Source organism: Staurois parvus, unplaced genomic scaffold (assembly GCF_062004578.1).
Source record: "Staurois parvus isolate SC_StPar_1 unplaced genomic scaffold, SC_StPar_1.0 ptg001923l, whole genome shotgun sequence".
In the NCBI taxonomy this organism is placed as follows: Eukaryota; Metazoa; Chordata; class Amphibia; order Anura; family Ranidae; genus Staurois; species Staurois parvus.
Window position 1 is genome coordinate 118,546 of NW_028319719.1, and position 21,651 is coordinate 140,196.

Here is a 21,651-nt window from a genome sequence, read left to right on the forward strand (position 1 = left end):
GGGACAAGGACAAACCCCGCCTACAGGGAACGGGAACACGGAGAAATACACATGGGGGGCGGGGTACACAACAACCCCCGCTTACTGGAGGAGTTGACATAGGGGGGAAACAAACACACTGGGAGGAGCTGCGCAAACACTCCACCTATCGTCTGCTTACTAGAGGAGGAGCCAAGGGGGACAGAGACATGGGGGGCGGGACTTCACACACCCCACGCCTATTGTCTGCCTACCGGGGGAGGAGCCCATTCCTCGCCTGCCTGCTGGGGATGTAGTGCTATAAAGGGGAGGGGCTCTGTCTGCTGGGGGATGTAGTGCTATAAAGGGGAGGGGCTCTGTCTGCTGGGGGTTGTAGTTCTATAAGGGGGAGGGGATGTCTGCTGGGGCTTGTAATTCTATATGGGGGAGGGGCTCTGCTGAGAGTTGTAGTGCTATAAAGGGGAGGGGCTCTGCTGGGGGTTGTAGTACTATAAGGGGGAGGTGCTCTTCCTGCTGGGGGTTGTAGAGTACAAGGAGGGGTGATGTAGTGCTGAGGGTAGCATGTTGGGAGGTGTCATACTAAACAGAATTCACTGTATACCCCCATATATACCTCACTGTATACCCCCATATATACCTCACACCTCACAGTATACCCCTCATATATACCTCACACCTCACTGTATACCCCTCATATATACCTCACACCTCACTGTATACCCCTCATATACACCTCACTGTATACCCCTCATATATACCTCACTGTATACCCCCATATATACCTCACTGTATACCCCCCATATATACCTCACACCTCACTGTATACCCCCCATATATACCTCACACCTCACTGTATACCCCCCATATATACCTCACTGTATACCCCCATATATACCTCACACCTCACAGTATACCCCTCATATATACCTCACTGTATACCCCCATATATACCTCACACCTCACTGTATACCCCTCATATATACCTCACTGTATACCCCCATATATACCTCACACCTCACTGTATACCCCTCATATATACCTCACACCTCACTGTATACCCCTCATATATACCTCACACCTCACTGTATACCCCTCATATATACCTCATACTTCACTGTATACCCCCATATATACCTCACTGTATACCCCCATATATACCTCACACCTCACTGTATACCCCCCATATATACCTCACTGTATACCCCCATATATACCTCACACCTCACTGTATACCCCCCATATATACCTCACACCTCACTGTATACCCCTCATATATACCTCACACCTCACTGTATACCCCTCATATATACCTCACACCTCACTGTATACCCCCATATATACCTCACTGTATACCCCCATATATACCTCACACCTCACTGCATACCCCAATATATACCTCACACCTCACTGTATACCCCCATATATACCTCACACCTCACTGTATACCCCCATATATACCTCACACCTCACTGCATACCCCAATATATACCTCACACCTCACTGTATACCCCTCATATATACCTCACTGTATACCCCTCATATATACCTCATACCTCACTGTATACCCCCCATATATACCTCACTGTATACCCCTCATATATACCTCACTGTATACCCCCATATATACCTCACACCTCACTGTATACCCCCCATATATACCTCACTGTATACCCCTCATATATACCTCACACCTCACTGTATACCCCTCATATATACCTCACTGTATACCCCCCATATATACCTCACTGTATACCCCCATATATACCTCACACCTCACTGTATACCCCCCATATATACCTCACTGTATACCCCTCATATATACCTCACTGTATACCCCCATATATACCTCACACCTCACTGTATACCCCCCATATATATCTCACTGTATACCCCCCATATATACCTCACTGTATACCCCCATATATACCTCACACCTCACTGTATACCCCTCATATATACCTCACACCTCACTGTATACCCCCATATATACCTCACACCTCACTGTATACCCCTCATATATACCTCACTGTATACCCCCATATATACCTCACACCTCACTGCATACCCCAATATATACCTCACACCTCACTGTATACCCCCATATATACCTCACTGTATACCCCTCATATATACCTCACTGTATACCCCCATATATACCTCACACCTCACTGCATACCCCAATATATACCTCACACCTCACTGTATACCCCCATATATACCACACACCTCACTGTATACCCCCCATATATACCTCACTGTATACCCCCCATATATACCTCACTGTATACCCCCATATATACCTCACACCTCACTGTATACCCCCCATATATACCTCACTGTATACCCCTCATATATACCTCACACCTCACTGTATACCCCTCATATATACCTCACACCTCACTGTATACCCCTCATATATACCTCACACCTCACTGTATACCCCCATATATACCTCACACCTCACTGTATACCCCTCATATATACCTCACTGTATACCCCCATATATACCTCACACCTCACTACATACCCCAATATATACCTCACACCTCACTGTATACCCCCATATACACCTCACTGTATACCCCTCATATATACCTCACTGTATACCCCCATATATACCTCACACCTCACTGTATACCCCTCATATATACCTCACACCTCACTGTATACCCCTCATATATACCTCACACCTCACTGTATACCCCTCATATATACCTCAAACCTCACTGTATACCCCCCATATATACCTCACACCTCACTGTATACCCCCCATATATACCTCACACCTCACTGTATACCCCTCATATATACCTCATACCTCACTGTATACCCCTCATATATACCTCATACCTCACTGTATACCCCTCATATATACCTCACACCTCACTGTATACCCCTCATATATACCTCACACCTCACTGCATACCCCAATATATACCTCACACCTCACTGTATACCCCCATATATACCTCACTGTATACCCCTCATATATACCTCACTGTATACCCCCATATATACCTCACACCTCACTGCATACCCCAATATATACCTCACACCTCACTGTATACCCCCCATATATACCTCACTGTATACCCCCATATATACCTCACTGCATACCCCAATATATACCTCACACCTCACTGTATACCCCCCATATATACCTCACTGTATACCCCCCATATATACCTCACTGTATACCCCCATATATACCTCACACCTCACTGTATACCCCCCATATATACCTCACACCTCACTGTATACCCCCATATATACCTCACACCTCACTGTATACCCCAATATATACCTCACTGTATACCCCTCATATATACCTCACACCTCACTGTATACCCCAATATATACCTCATTGTATACCCCTCATATATACATCACACCTCACTGTATACCCCCCATATATACCTCACACCTCACTGTATACCCCCCATATATACCTCACACCTCACTGTATACCCCTCATATATACCTCACACCTCACTGTATACCCCTCATATATACCTCATACCTCACTGTATACCCCTCATATATACCTCACACCTCACTGTATACCCCGATATATACCTCACTGTATATCCCTCATATATACCTCACTGTATACCCCCATATATACCTCACACCTCACTGAATGCACCAATATATACCTCACACCTCACTGTATACCCCCATATATACCTCACTGTATACCCCTCATATATACCTCACTGTATACCCCCATATATACCTCACACCTCACTGCATACCCCAATATATACCTCACACCTCACTGTATACCCCCCATATATACCTCACTGCATACCCCAATATATACCTCACACCTCACTGTATACCCCCCATATATACCTCACTCTATACCCCCATATATACCTCACACCTCACTGTATACCCCCCATATATACCTCACACCTCACTGTATACCCCTCATATATACCTCACACCTCACTGTATACCCCTCATATATACCTCACACCTCACTTTATACCCCTCATATATACCTCACACCTCACTGTATACCCCCATATATACCTCACACCTCACTGTATACCCCTCATATATACCTCACTGTATACCCCTCATATATACCTCACTGTATACCCCCATATATACCTCACACCTCACTACATACCCCAATATATACCTCACACCTCACTGTATACCCCTCATATATACCTCACTGTATACCCCCATATATACCTCACACCTCACTGTATACCCCTCATATATACCTCACACCTCACTGTATACCCCTCATATATACCTCACACCTCACTTTATACCCCTCATATATACCTCACACCTCACTGTATACCCCCATATATACCTCACACCTCACTGTATACCCCTCATATATACCTCACTGTATACCCCTCATATATACCTCACTGTATACCCCCATATATACCTCACACCTCACTACATACCCCAATATATACCTCACACCTCACTGTATACCCCTCATATATACCTCACTGTATACCCCCATATATACCTCACACCTCACTGTATACCCCTCATATATACCTCACACCTCACTGTATACCCCTCATATATACCTCACTGTATACCCCCATATATACCTCACACCTCACTGCATACCCCAATATATACCTCACACCTCACTGTATACCCCCCATATATACCTCACTGTATACCCCCATATATACCTCACTGCATACCCCAATATATACCTCACACCTCACTGTATACCCCCCATATATACCTCACTGTATACCCCCCATATATACCTCACTGTATACCCCCATATATACCTCACACCTCACTGTATACCCCCCATATATACCTCACACCTCACTGTATACCCCCATATATACCTCACACCTCACTGTATACCCCAATATATACCTCACTGTATACCCCTCATATATACCTCACACCTCACTGTATACCCCAATATATACCTCATTGTATACCCCTCATATATACATCACACCTCACTGTATACCCCCCATATATACCTCACACCTCACTGTATACCCCCCATATATACCTCACACCTCACTGTATACCCCTCATATATACCTCACACCTCACTGTATACCCCTCATATATACCTCACACCTCACTGTATACCCCGATATATACCTCACTGTATACCCCTCATATATACCTCACTGTATACCCCCATATATACCTCACACCTCACTGAATGCACCAATATATACCTCACACCTCACTGTATACCCCCATATATACCTCACTGTATACCCCTCATATATACCTCACTGTATACCCCCATATATACCTCACACCTCACTGCATACCCCAATATATACCTCACACCTCACTGTATACCCCCCATATATACCTCACTGCATACCCCAATATATACCTCACACCTCACTGTATACCCCCCATATATACCTCACTGTATACCCCCATATATACCTCACACCTCACTGTATACCCCCCATATATACCTCACACCTCACTGTATACCCCTCATATATACCTCACACCTCACTGTATACCCCTCATATATACCTCACACCTCACTTTATACCCCTCATATATACCTCACACCTCACTGTATACCCCCATATATACCTCACACCTCACTGTATACCCCTCATATATACCTCACTGTATACCCCTCATATATACCTCACTGTATACCCCCATATATACCTCACACCTCACTACATACCCCAATATATACCTCACACCTCACTGTATACCCCCATATATACCTCACTGTATACCCCTCATATATACCTCACTGTATACCCCCATATATACCTCACACCTCACTGTATACCCCTCATATATACCTCACACCTCACTGTATACCCCTCATATATACCTCACTGTATACCCCTCATATATACCTCACACCTCACTGTATACCCCTCATATATACCTCACACCTCACTGTATACCCCCATATATACCTCACACCTCACTGTATACCCATATATACCTCACACCTCACTGTATACCCCTCATATATACCTCACACCTCACTGTATACCCCTCATATATACCACACACCTCACTGTATACCCCTCATATATACCTCCCTGTATACCCCTCATATATACCTCATACCTCACTGTATACCCCTCATATATACCTCACACCTCACTGTATACCCCCATATATACCTCACTGTATACCCCCATATATACCTCACACCTCACTGTATACCCCTCATATATACCTCATTGTATACCCCCATATATACCTCACACCTCACTGCATACCCCAATATATATCTCACACCTCACTGTATACCCCCATATATATCTCACTGTATACCCCTCATATATACCTCACACCTCACTGTATAACCCTCATATATACCTCACACCTCACTGTATACCCCACACCTCACTGTATACCCCTCATATATACCTCACACCTCACTGTATACCCCTCATATATACCTCACTGTATACCCCTCATATATACCTCACTGTATACCCCTCATATATACCTCACACCACACTGTATACCCCTCATATACACCTCATATATACCTCACTGTATACCCCTCATATATACCTCACACCTCACTGTATACCCCCATATATACCTCACACCTCACTGTATACCCCCATATATACCTCACACCTCACTGCATACCCCAATATATACCTCACACCTCACTGTATACCCCCATATATACCTCACTGTATACCACCCATATATACCTCACTGTATACCCCTCATATATACCTCACACCACACTGTATACCCCTCATATACACCTCATATATACCTCACTGTATACCCCTCATATATACCTCACACCTCACTGTATACCCCCATATATACCTCACTGTATACCCCCATATATACCTCACACCTCACTGCATACCCCAATATATACCTCACACCTCACTGTATACCCCCATATATACCTCACTGTATACCCCTCATATATACCTCACTGTATACCCCCATATATACCTCACTGTATACCCCCCATATATACCTCACACCTCACTGTATACCCCTCATATATACCTCACACCTCACTGTATACCCCTCATATATACCTCATACCTCACTGTATACCCCTCCTATATACCTCACACCTCACTGTATACCCCCATATATACCTCACTGTATACCCCCCATATATACCTCACACCTCACTGTATACCCCTCATATATACCTCATTGTATACCCCCATATATACCTCACACCTCACTGCATACCCCAATATATATCTCACACCTCACTGTATACCCCCATATATATCTCACTGTATACCCCTCATATATACCTCACTGTATACCCCCATATATACCTCACACCTCACTGTATACCCCCATATATACCTCACTGTATACCCCCCATATATACCTCACTGTATACCCCCATATATACCTCACACCTCACTGTATACCCCCCATATATACCTCACACCTCACTGTATACCCCTCATATATACCTCACACCTCACTGTATACCCCCATATATAACTCAAACCTCACTGTATACCCCTCATATATACCTCACTGTATACCCCCATATATACCTCACACCTCACTGCATACCCCAATATATACCTCACACCTCACTGTATACCCCCATATATACCTCACTGTATACCCCTCATATATACCTCACACCTCACTGTATACCTTTCATATATACCTCACTGTATACCCCCATATATACCTCACTGTATACCCCTCATATATACCTCACTGTATACCCCAATATATACCTCACACCTCACTGTATACCCCTCATATATACCTCACTGTATACCCCTCATATATACATCACTGTATACCCCCATATATACCTCACACCTCACTGTATACCCCTCATATATACCTCACACCTCACTGTATACCCCCCATATATACCTCACACCTCACTGTATACCCCTCATATATACCTCAATGTATACCCCTCATATATACTTCACTGTATACCCCTCATATATACCTCACTGTATACCCCAATATATACCTCACACCTCACTGTATACCCCTCATATATACCTCACTGTATACCCCAATATATACCTCACACCTCACTGTATACCCCTCATATATACCTCACTGTATACCCCAATATATTCCTCACACCTCACTGTATAGCCCTCATATATACCTCACTGTATACCCCTCATATATACCTCACACCACACTGTATACCCCCCATATATACCTCACACCACACTGTATACCCCTCATATATACCTCACACCTCACTGTATACCCCTCATATATACCTCACACCTCACTGTATACCCTAATATATACCTCACACCTCACTGTATACCCCAATATATACTTCACACCTCTCTGTATACCCCAATATATACCTCACACCTCACTGTATACCCCTCATATATACCTCACTGTATACCCCTCATATATACCTCACACCTCACTGTATAACCCTCATATATACCTCACACCTCACTGTATACCCCACACCTCACTGTATACCCCTCATATATACCTCACACCTCACTCTATACCCCTCATATATACCTCACACCACACTGTATACCCCTCATATATACCTCACACCTCACTGTATATCCCTCATATATACCTCACTGTATACCCCTCATATATACCTCACACCTCACTGTATACCCCCCATATATACCTCACTGTATACCCCTCATATATACCTCACACCTCACTGTATACCCCTCATATATACCTCACTGTATACCCCTCATATATACCTCACACCTCACTGTATACCCCTCATATATACCTTACTCCTCACTGTATACCCCTCATATATACCCCACTGTATACCCCCCAGATATACCTCATACCTCACTGTATACCCCCATATATACCTCACACCTCAGTGTATACCCCTCATATATACCTTACACCTCACTGTATACCCCTCATATATACCTCACACCTCACTGTATAACCCTCATATATACCTCACACCTCACTGTATAACCCTCATTTATACCTTACACCTCACTGTATACCCCTCATATATACCTCACACCTCACTGTATACCCCTCATATATACCTCACACCTCACTGTATACCCCTCATATATACCTCACACCTCACTGTATACCCCCATATATACCTCACTGTATACCCCTCATATATACCTCACTGTATACCCCCATATATACCTCACACCTCACTGCATACCCCAATATATACCTCACACCTCACTGTATACCCCCATATATACCTCACTGTATACCCCTCATATATACCTCACTGTACACCCCCATATATACCTCACACCTCACTGTATACCCCTCATATATACCTCACTGTATACCCCTCATATATACCTCACACCTCACTGTATACCCCCATATATACCTCACACCTCACTGTATACCCCTCATATATACCTCACACCTCACTGTATACCCCTCGTATATACCTCACACCTCGCTGTATACCCCCATATATACCTCACACCTCACTGTATACCCCTCATATATACCACACACCTCACTGTATACCCCTCATATATACCTCACTGTATACCCCAATATATACCTCACACCTCACTGTATACCCCTCATATATACCTCACTGTATACCCCTCATATATACTTCACTGTATACCCCCATATATACCTCACACCTCACTGTATACCCCTCATATATACCTCACACCTCACTGTATACCCCCATATATACCTCACTGTATACCCCTCATATATACCTCACACCTCACTGTATACCCCCCATATATACCTCACTGTATACCCCTCATATATACTTCACTGTATACCCCCATATATACCTCACACCACACTGTATACCCCTTAAAAATACCTCACTGTATACCCCCATATAAACCTCACACCTCACTGTATTCCCCTCATATATACCTCACTGTATACCCCTCATATATACCTCACTGTATACCCCAATATATACCTCACACCTCACTGTATTCCCCTCATATATACCTCACTGTATACTCCAATATATACCTCACACCTCACTGTATACCCCTCATATACACCTCATATATACCTCACTGTATACCCCTCATATATACCTCACACCTCACTGTATACCCCTCATATATACCTCACACCTCAAAGTATACCCACATATATACCTCACTGTATACCCCTCTTATATACCTCACTGTATACCCTCATATATACCTCACACCTCACTGTATACCCCTCATATATACCTCACTGTATACCCCTCATATATACCTCGCACCACACTGTATACCCCCATATATACCTCACACCTCACTGTATACCCCTCATATATACCTCACACCTCACTGTATACCTCAATATATACCTCACTGTATACCCCTCATATATACCTCACACCACACTGTATACCCCTCATATATACCTCACACCTCACTGTATACCCCTCATATATACCTCACACCTCACTGTATACCCCAATATATACCTCACTGTATACCCCTCATATATACCTCACACCACACTGTATACCCCTCATATATACCTCACACCTCACTGTATACCCCTCATATATACCTCACACCACACTGTATACCCCTCATATATACCTCACACCTCACTGTATACCCCTCATATATACCTCACACCTCACTGTATACCCCAATATATACCTCACTGTATACCCAAATATATACCTCACACCTCTCTGTATACCCCAATATATACCTCACTGTATACCCCTCATATATACCTCACTGTATACCCCTCATATATACCTCACACCTCACTGTATAACCCTCATATATACCTCACACCTCACTGTATACCCCACACCTCACTGTATACCCCTCATATATACCTCGCACCTCACTGTATACCCCTCATATATACCTCACACCACACTGTATACCCCTCATATATACCTCGCACCTCACTGTATACCCCTCATATATACCTCACACCACACTGTATACCCCTCATATATACCTCGCACCTCACTGTATACCCCTCATATATACCTCACACCACACTGTATACCCCTCATATATACCCCACACCTCACTGTATACCCCTCATATATACCTCGCACCTCACTGTATACCCCTCATATATACCTCACACCACACTGTATACCCCCCATATATACCTCACTGTATAACCCTCATATATACCTCACACCTCACTGTATACCCCCCATATATACCTCACACCTCACTGTATACCCCTCATATATACCTCTCTGTATACCCCTCATATATACCTCACACCTCACTGTATACCCCCCATATATACCTCACTGTATACCCCTCATATATACCTCACACCTCACTGTATACCCCTCATATATACCTCACTGTATACCCCTCATATATACCTCACACCTCACTGTATACCCCTCATATATACCTCACTGTATACCCCTCATATATACCTTACTCCTCACTGTATACCCCTCATATATACCCCACTGTATACCCCCCAGATATACCTCATACCTCACTGTATACCCCCATATATACCTCACACCTCAGTGTATACCCCTCATATATACCTTACACCTCACTGTATACCCCTCATATATACCTCACACCTCACTGTATAACCCTCATATATACCTCACACCTCACTGTATACCCCTCATATATACCTCACACCTCACTGTATACCCCTCATATATACCTCACACCTCACTGTATACCCCTCATATATACCTCACACCTCACTGTATACCCCCATATATACCTCACTGTATACCCCTCATATATACCTCACTGTATACCCCCATATATACCTCACACCTCACTGCATACCCCAATATATACCTCACACCTCACTGTATACCCCCATATATACCTCACTGTATACCCCTCATATATACCTCACTGTACACCCCCATATATACCTCACACCTCACTGTATACCCCTCATATATACCTCACTGTATACCCCTCATATATACCTCACACCTCACTGTATACCCCCATATATACCTCACACCTCACTGTATACCCCTCATATATACCTCACACCTCACTTTATACCCCTCGTATATACCTCACACCTCGCTGTATACCCCCATATATACCTCACACCTCACTGTATACCCCTCATATATACCACACACCTCACTGTATACCCCTCATATATACCTCACTGTATACCCCAATATATACCTCACACCTCACTGTATACCCCTCATATATACCTCACTGTATACCCCTCATATATACTTCACTGTATACCCCCATATATACCTCACACCTCACTGTATACCCCTCATATATACCTCACACCTCACTGTATACCCCCATATATACCTCACTGTATACCCCTCATATATACCTCACACCTCACTGTATACCCCCCATATATACCTCACTGTATACCCCTCATATATACTTCACTGTATACCCCCATATATACCTCACACCACACTGTATACCCCTTAAAAATACCTCACTGTATACCCCCATATAAACCTCACACCTCACTGTATTCCCCTCATATATACCTCACTGTATACCCCTCATATATACCTCACTGTATACCCCAATATATACCTCACACCTCACTGTATTCCCCTCATATATACCTCACTGTATACTCCAATATATACCTCACACCTCACTGTATACCCCTCATATACACCTCATATATACCTCACTGTATACCCCTCATATATACCTCACACCTCACTGTATACCCCTCATATATACCTCACACCTCAAAGTATACCCACATATATACCTCACTGTATACCCCTCTTATATACCTCACTGTATACCCTCATATATACCTCACACCTCACTGTATACCCCTCATATATACCTCACTGTATACCCCTCATATATACCTCGCACCACACTGTATACCCCCATATATACCTCACACCTCACTGTATACCCCTCATATATACCTCACACCTCACTGTATACCTCAATATATACCTCACTGTATACCCCTCATATATACCTCACACCACACTGTATACCCCTCATATATACCTCACACCTCACTGTATACCCCTCATATATACCTCACACCTCACTGTATACCCCAATATATACCTCACTGTATACCCCTCATATATACCTCACACCACACTGTATACCCCTCATATATACCTCACACCTCACTGTATACCCCTCATATATACCTCACACCACACTGTATACCCCTCATATATACCTCACACCTCACTGTATACCCCTCATATATACCTCACACCTCACTGTATACCCCAATATATACCTCACTGTATACCCAAATATATACCTCACACCTCTCTGTATACCCCAATATATACCTCACTGTTTACCCCTCATATATACCTCACTGTATACCCCTCATATATACCTCACACCTCACTGTATAACCCTCATATATACCTCACACCTCACTGTATACCCCACACCTCACTGTATACCCCTCATATATACCTCGCACCTCACTGTATACCCCTCATATATACCTCACACCACACTGTATACCCCTCATATATACCTCGCACCTCACTGTATACCCCTCATATATACCTCACACCACACTGTATACCCCTCATATATACCTCGCACCTCACTGTATACCCCTCATATATACCTCACACCACACTGTATACCCCTCATATATACCCCACACCTCACTGTATACCCCTCATATATACCTCGCACCTCACTGTATACCCCTCATATATACCTCACACCACACTGTATACCCCCCATATATACCTCACTGTATAACCCTCATATATACCTCACACCTCACTGTATACCCCCCATATATACCTCACACCTCACTGTATACCCCTCATATATACCTCTCTGTATACCCCTCATATATACCTCACACCTCACTGTATACCCCCCATATATACCTCACACCTAACTGTATACCCCTCATATATACCTCTCTGTATACCCCTCATATATACCTTACACCTCACTGTATACCCCCATATATACCTCACACCTCCGTGTATACCCCTCATATATACCTCACACCTCACTGTATAACCCTCATATATACTTCACACCTCACTGTATAACCCTCATATATACCTCACACCTCACTGTATAACCCTCATATATACCTCACACCTCACTGTATAACCCTCAGTAAAACTGATGGTGCAGATAAACCATTTTAATAAATATAAAACAAAATAAAATTATACTCACAATGAGGCGACTTCATCATCCGACCTCCAGATCTCCACCGAGTGCAGGGAGGAGTCACACCGGAACTGACACCGACACCATGGAGACCCCAAAATCTACTGAGAGACGACCTGACCGGTAATCAAAGGGACACCGGGGGGCGGGGGAAGGGGGTTGGGGGTCCCCTCACCAAGTACTGAGTGACCCCATTTCACAGCACACTGTGTACCCCCCATATATACCTCACTGTATACCCCCATATATACCTCACTGTATACCCCCATATATACCTCACACCTCACTGTATACCCCCATATATACCTCACTGTATACCCCCATATATACCTTCCACCTCACTGTATACACCCATATATACCTCACACCTCACTGTATACCCCTCATATATACCTCACTGTATACCCCCCATATATACCTCACACCTCACTGTATACCCCCATATATACCTCACACCTCACTGTATACCCCCCATATATACCTCACTGTATACCCCTCATATATAACTCACACCTCACTGTATACCCCCATATATACCTCACACCTCACTGTATACCCCTCATATATACCTCACTGTATACCCCTCATATATAACTCACACCTCACTGTATACCCCCATATATACCTCACACCTCACTGTATACCCCTCATATATACCTCACTGTATACCCCCATATATACCTCACTGTATACCCCTCATATATACCTCACACCTCACTGTATACCCCCATATATACCTCACTGTATACCCCCATATATACCTCACACCTCACTGTATACCCCTCATATATACCTTACACCTCACTGTATACCCCTCATATATACCTCACTGTATACCCCTCATATAAACCTCACTGTATACCTCTCATATATACCTCACACCTCACTGTATACCCCCTATTTATACCTCACTGTATACCCCTCATATATACCTCACTGTATACCCCAATATATACCTCACACCTCACTGTATACCCCTCATATGTACCTCACTGTATACCCCTCATATATACCTCACTGTATACCCCTCATATATACCTCACACCTCACTGTATACCCCTCATATATACCTCACACCTCACTGTTTACCCCTCATATATACCTCACACCTCACTGTATACCCCTCATATATACCTCATACCACACTGTATACCCCTCATATATACCTCACACCTCAAAGTATACCCACATATATACCTCACTGTATACCCCAATATATACCTCACTGTATACCCCTCATATATACCTCACTGTATACCCCTCATATATACCTCACACCTCACTGTATACCCCTCATATATACCTCACACCTCATTGTATACCCCTCATATATACCTCACTGTATACCCCCCATATATACCTCACTGTTTACCCCTCATATATACCTCACACCTCACTGTATACCCCTCATATATACCTCACACCTCACTGTATACCCCTCATATATACCTCACTGTATACCCCCCATATATACCTCACACCTCACTGTTTACCCCTCATATATACCTCACACCTCACTGTATACCCCTCATATATACCTCACACCTCATTGTATACCCCTCATATATACCTCACTGTATACCCCCCATATATACCTCAAACCACACTGTATACCCCTCATATATACCTCACACCTCACTGTATACCCCTCATATATACCTCACACCACACTGTATACCCCAATATATACCTCACTGTATACCCCAATATATACCTCACACCTCACTGTATACCCCTCATATATACCTCACTGTATACCCCTCATATATACCTCACACCTCACTGTATACCTTTCATATATACCTCACACCTCACTGTATGCCCCCCATATATACCTCACACCTCACTGTATACCCCTCATATATACCTCTCTGTATACCCCTCATATATACCTCACACCTCACTGTATACCCCTCATATATACCTCACACCTCACTGTATGCCCCTCATATATACCTCATACCTCAATGTATACCCCTCATATATACCTCACATCTCACTGTATACCCCCATATATACCTCACACCTCACTGTATACCCCTCATATATACCTCATACCTCTCTTTATACCCCTCATATATACCTCATACCTCACTGTATACCCCTCATATATACCTCACACCTCACTGTATACCCCCATATATACCTCACACCTCACTGTATACCCCTCATATTTACCTCACACCTCACTGTATACCCCTCATATATACCTCACACCTCTCTGTATACCCCTCATATATACTTCAAACCTCACTGTATACCCCTCATATATACCTCACACCTCTCTGTATACCCCTCATATATACCTCACACCTCACTGTATACCCCTCATATATACCTCACTGTATACCCCTCATATATACCTCACACCTCACTGTATTCCCCAATATATACCTCACACCTCACTGTATACCCCTCATATATACCTCACACCTCACTGTATACCCCTCATATATACCTCACACCTCACTGTATTCCCCAATATATACCTCACACCTCACTGTATACCCCTCATATATACCTCAGTGTATACACCTAATAGTTACATCACACCACACTGTATACTCCTCATATATACCTCACACCTCACTGTATACCCCCATATATACCTCACACCTCACTGTATACCCCTCATATTTACCTCACACCTCACTGTATACCCCTCATATATACCTCACACCTCTCTGTATACCCCTCATATATACTTCAAACCTCACTGTATACCCCTCATATATACCTCACACCTCACTGTATACCCCTCATATATACCTCACACCTCACTGTATACCCCTCATATATACCTCACTGTATACCCCTCATATATACCTCACACCTCACTGTATTCCCCAATATATACCTCACACCTCACTGTATACCCCTCATATATACCTCACACCTCACTGTATACCCCTCATATATACCTCACACCTCACTGTATTCCCCAATATATACCTCACACCTCACTGTATACCCCTCATATATACCTCAGTGTATACACCTAATAGTTACATCACACCACACTGTATACTCCTCATACCTCCCTTGCCTCACTGTATACCCCTCATATCTACCTCACTGTATGAGGGGTGTACAGTGGGGGTGGGGGAGGTATGAGGGGCGTACAGTGGGGTGGGGGAGGTATGAGGGGGTACAGTGGGGCGGGGGAGGTATGAGGGGCGTACTATGAAGTGGGGGAGGTATGAGGGGCGTACGGTAAGGTGGGGGAGGTATGAGGGTTGTACGGTGAGGTGCGGGAGGTATGAGGGTGTACGGTGAGGCGGGGGAGGTATGAGGGACGTACGGTGGGGGAGGTATGAGGGGTGTACGGTGAGGTGCGGGAGGTATGAGGGTTGTACGGTGAGGTGTGGGAGGTATGATGGTTGTACGGTGAATGGTGGGAGGTAAGAGGGTTGTGCGGTGAGGTGCGGGAGGTATGAGGGTTTACGGTAAGGCGGGGGAGGTATGAGGGGTGTACGGTGAGGTGTGGGAGGTATGAGGGGTGTATGGTGAGGTGCGGGAGGTATGAGGGATGTACGGTGAGGTGGGAGAGGTATGAGGTGTACAGTGAGGTATGGGGGAGGTTTGAGGGGCGTACGGTAAGGTGGGGGAGGTATGAGGGGCTTACGGGGGGGTGGGGGAGGTATGAAGGGTGTACAGAAGTGGGGGGGGGAGGTACGAGGGGTGTACAGAGGCGGGGGGGAGGTACGAGGGGTGTACAGAGGCGGTGGGGAGGTATGAGGGGTGTACAGAGGCGGGGGGAGGTATGAGGGGTGTACAGAGGCGGGGGGGAGGTATGAGGGGTGTTACAGAGGCGGGGGGGGAGGTATGAAGGGTGTACAGAGGCGGGGGGAGGTATGAGGGGTGTACAGAGGCGGGGGGGGAGGTATGAGGGGTGTACAGAGGCGGGGGGGGAGGTATGAGGGGTGTACAGAGGGGAGGGGGGGAGGTATGAGGGGTGTACAGAGGCGGGGGGGAGGTATGAGGAGTGTACAGAGGCGGGGGGGGAGGTATGAGGAGTGTACAGAGGCGGGGGGGAGGTATGAGGGGTGTACAGAGGCGGGGGGGGAGGTATGAGGGGTGTACAGAGGCAGGGGGGGAGGTATGAGGAGTGTACAGAGGCGGGGGGGGAGGTATGAGGGGTGTACAGAGGCGGGGGGGGGAGGTATGAGGGGTGTACAGAGGCAGGGAGGGAGGTATGAGGGGTGTACAGAGGCGGGGGGGGGGAGGTATGGGGGGTGTACAGAGGCGGGGGGGGAGGTATGAGGGGTGTACAGAGGCAGGGGGGGAGGTATGAGGAGTCTACCATTGGGGGTCACTGATTGTATTGAAGGGAAGGGCCCAAGAATGAAGGAGGATTCTGATTACATGATGTTTTGCACTGCGGCCATCACTGTACAGGAAGCTGATGATGTCACCTTCACATTGTCATATGGATGATGTCATCCCATCCCAGGCAGGTGATGACATCACTCTCTATTCTGCTTCTACTGACACAGCACAGATACAGCCAACTGTCTTCCTAGAACTACATTCCGCCCCACCGGAGGACTCCGCCCCTTCCTCTATGACTCTCCTGAAATACTCTGCTCTGCTGGAGGACTCCGCCCCTTCCTCTATAACTCTCCTCTCCTGAAATACTCTGCACTGCTGGAGGACTCCGCCCCTTCCTCTATAACTCTCCTCTCCTGAAATACTCTGCACTGCTGGAGGACTCCACTCCTTCCTCTATAACTCCTCTCCTGAAATACTCTGCACTGCTGGAGGACTCCACTCCTTCCTCTATAACTCTCCTCTCCTGAAATACTCTGCACTGCTGGAGGACTCCGCTCCTTCTTGTATTGCTTCCTCCTGGTCTGATTTTGCAAAGTGGGCGGGGAGTAGGAGGGGGCGTGGTCTGGGTAGGAAGTCATTTGTTGGGTGGTTAGAGGTGGGTTGTGGGGGGGACTCTCCCGCGGGGTCCCGGTGCAGCAGATGCCGCTTCCTCCCATAGGAAATCATTGTTGTGCCGTCTCTGTGATTAGAACGTGTTGCTGGACCTGAAGTACCAGAAGCAGAATAAATCGTTCGATGGTCCCTTCCAATCCCTGAGCAGAATCCCAGCTGCCCCCCCCCCCCCCATGTGTCATCATTGGAGGAGGAGAGGTGGAGGCAGGGAGCCGAGTCCCGGGGGAGGCCGTAGAGCCGAGGTTTGCAGGGACTTCATTCAGGAATGGGAAGGCAGTCAATATTAGAATTGTGTTTCTTCATGCGGCGTGTTCATTCTTACATACGCCCGGACGTTTCTGCTCAATACCGTCCGTATGCTCCAGTTTAATCGGCTTTTATTTATGAAAATGTTAAATAAAAACTTTCCATTGTCACTACGTACCATATTTCATACCCTGTGATGTCATCACTGGGTCTCTGTGCTCCCCTATGCAGCGCAGGCAGATCATGGCTGGTGGGAGTGGCTGTACATAGCTTCCTGGAATCATCACAGCACCCTGCCTTACTCCTCTCATGTTTCCCAGAGCAAGCAGTGGGAGGAGTTATGTAAATATTAAAAAATGCTTGGATTGCTGGAGGAGTGGGTGGTCCTAGGCAGGCTGTATTTATATAGGTAACGCCCACATGTGATGCTGAGCCTCCATGATTGACAGAACTGAAATCCAATGAATTAACAAAAGAGGCGGGGCCAGAGACAGTCAGGCTGGGGAGGAAAAACCTAGGTGATGTTGGATGTCCTCCAGCCAGGAAATGAGGCGGAGCTTTATCTGAATTGCTGCAGCTCCATCTCCATCCATCAGATTCCTCCTACCATCCCCATCCATCAGATTCCTCCTACCATCCCCGTCCATCAGATTCCTCCTACCATCCCCGTCCATCAGATTCCTCCTACCATCCCCGTCCATCAGATTCCTCCTACCATCCCCGTCCCTCAGTTACCAGCTCCTCCCTTTCAGTCTTGCACAGGTGTCCCGGCTCCTCCCCTTCAGTCTTGCACAGGTGTACCGGCTCCTCCCCTTCAGCCTTGCACAGGTGTACCGGCTCCTCCCCTTCAGTCTTGCACAGGTGTACCGGCTCCTCCCCTTCAGTCTTGCACAGGTGTACCGGCTCCTCCCCTTCAGTCTTGCACAGGTGTACTGGCTCCTCCCCTTCAGTCTTGCACAGGTGTCCCGGCTCCTCCCCTTCAGTCTTGCACAGGTGTCCCGGCTCCTCCCTTTCAGTCTTGCACAGGTGTACCGGCTCCTCCCTTTCAGTCTTGCACAGGTGTACCGGCTCCTCCCCTTCAGTCTTGCACAGGTGTACCGGCTCCTCCCCTTCAGCCTTGCACAGGTGTCCCGGCTCCTCCCCTTCAGTCTTGCACAGGTGTCCCGGCTCCTCCCCTTCAGTCTTGTACAGGTGTACTGGCTCCTCCCATTCAGTCTTGCACAGGTGTCCTGGCTCCTCCCCCTGGAATTAAATGGGTTCCTCTGATGTCACTGCACACTCAGAGCTTCTCACAATGTGCATTAGAAACTGCAGCCAGTCAGATAGAGCTCCGCCCTATTTCCTGGCTGGAGGACATCCAGCATCATCTAGCCTCCCCAGCCTGACTGTCCCTCGCTCCGCCCCTTTCATCAGTTGTTTCAATCATTAGGATCAGCATCACATGTGGGCGTTACCTAGTCTGTCTAGGACCGCCCCTACTCCTCCAGACTGACCCCCACCCATCAAGGCATTTTAATGTTTGCATCGCTCCGCCCACTGCTTGTATCAAGACTAAGGGCTCTGGAGAGGAACACTGAGGCAGGTGCTTTTTTTTTTTTTCAGGAAGCTGGCCCCTCCCATCAGCCATGATCTGCCTGCTTTGCATAGAGAAGCACAGAGACCCAGGGATGACTTCACCAGCTATAATATGCGGCATGTAATGAAAATGGAATTTTTTTACGAATCCGATTTGAATTTTCTGAATTTGGTCGAAAATTCGAATGTGAAAAGTATTGGATTGGAATTCGAATCCAGATTTATTCTAGTCGAAAATTCGGATTTGGAAGACAGTTATATTTTTTCTATTCTATTCTATTGTTTTTCTCTACTCTGTTTTTTCTATTTTATTCTTTTCTTTTCTATTTTATTCTATTATTTTATTTTCTATTCTATTATTTTTTGTTTTTTAGATGCTATTCTATTCTATGTTCTGTTTTATGCTGTTCTATTTTTTCTATTCTTTTCTATTCTAGTTTTTTATATTTTCTATTCTATTTGTTCTATTCTATACTTTTTCTTTCTATTCTATTCTATTATGTTTTACTCTATTATTTTATTTTCTATTCTTTTTGAATTTTAGGAAGGCAGCCTTTTATCTGCGTTATTCTATTCTGTTGTAATCTTTTCTGGTCTCTTTTACTCTATTCTTTTCTATTATGTTATTTTATTTTCTATTTTTTTCTGTTCTATTCTATGTTCTGTTTTATGCTATTTTATTTTTTATACTCTATTCTATTCTTTTCTATTTCTTTATTTTCTATTCTGTTCTATTTCTTTATTTTCTATTCTGTTCTATTTCTTTCTATTTTATTCCATTCTATTATGTTTTACTCTATTCTATTATTTTATTTTCTATTCTATTCTT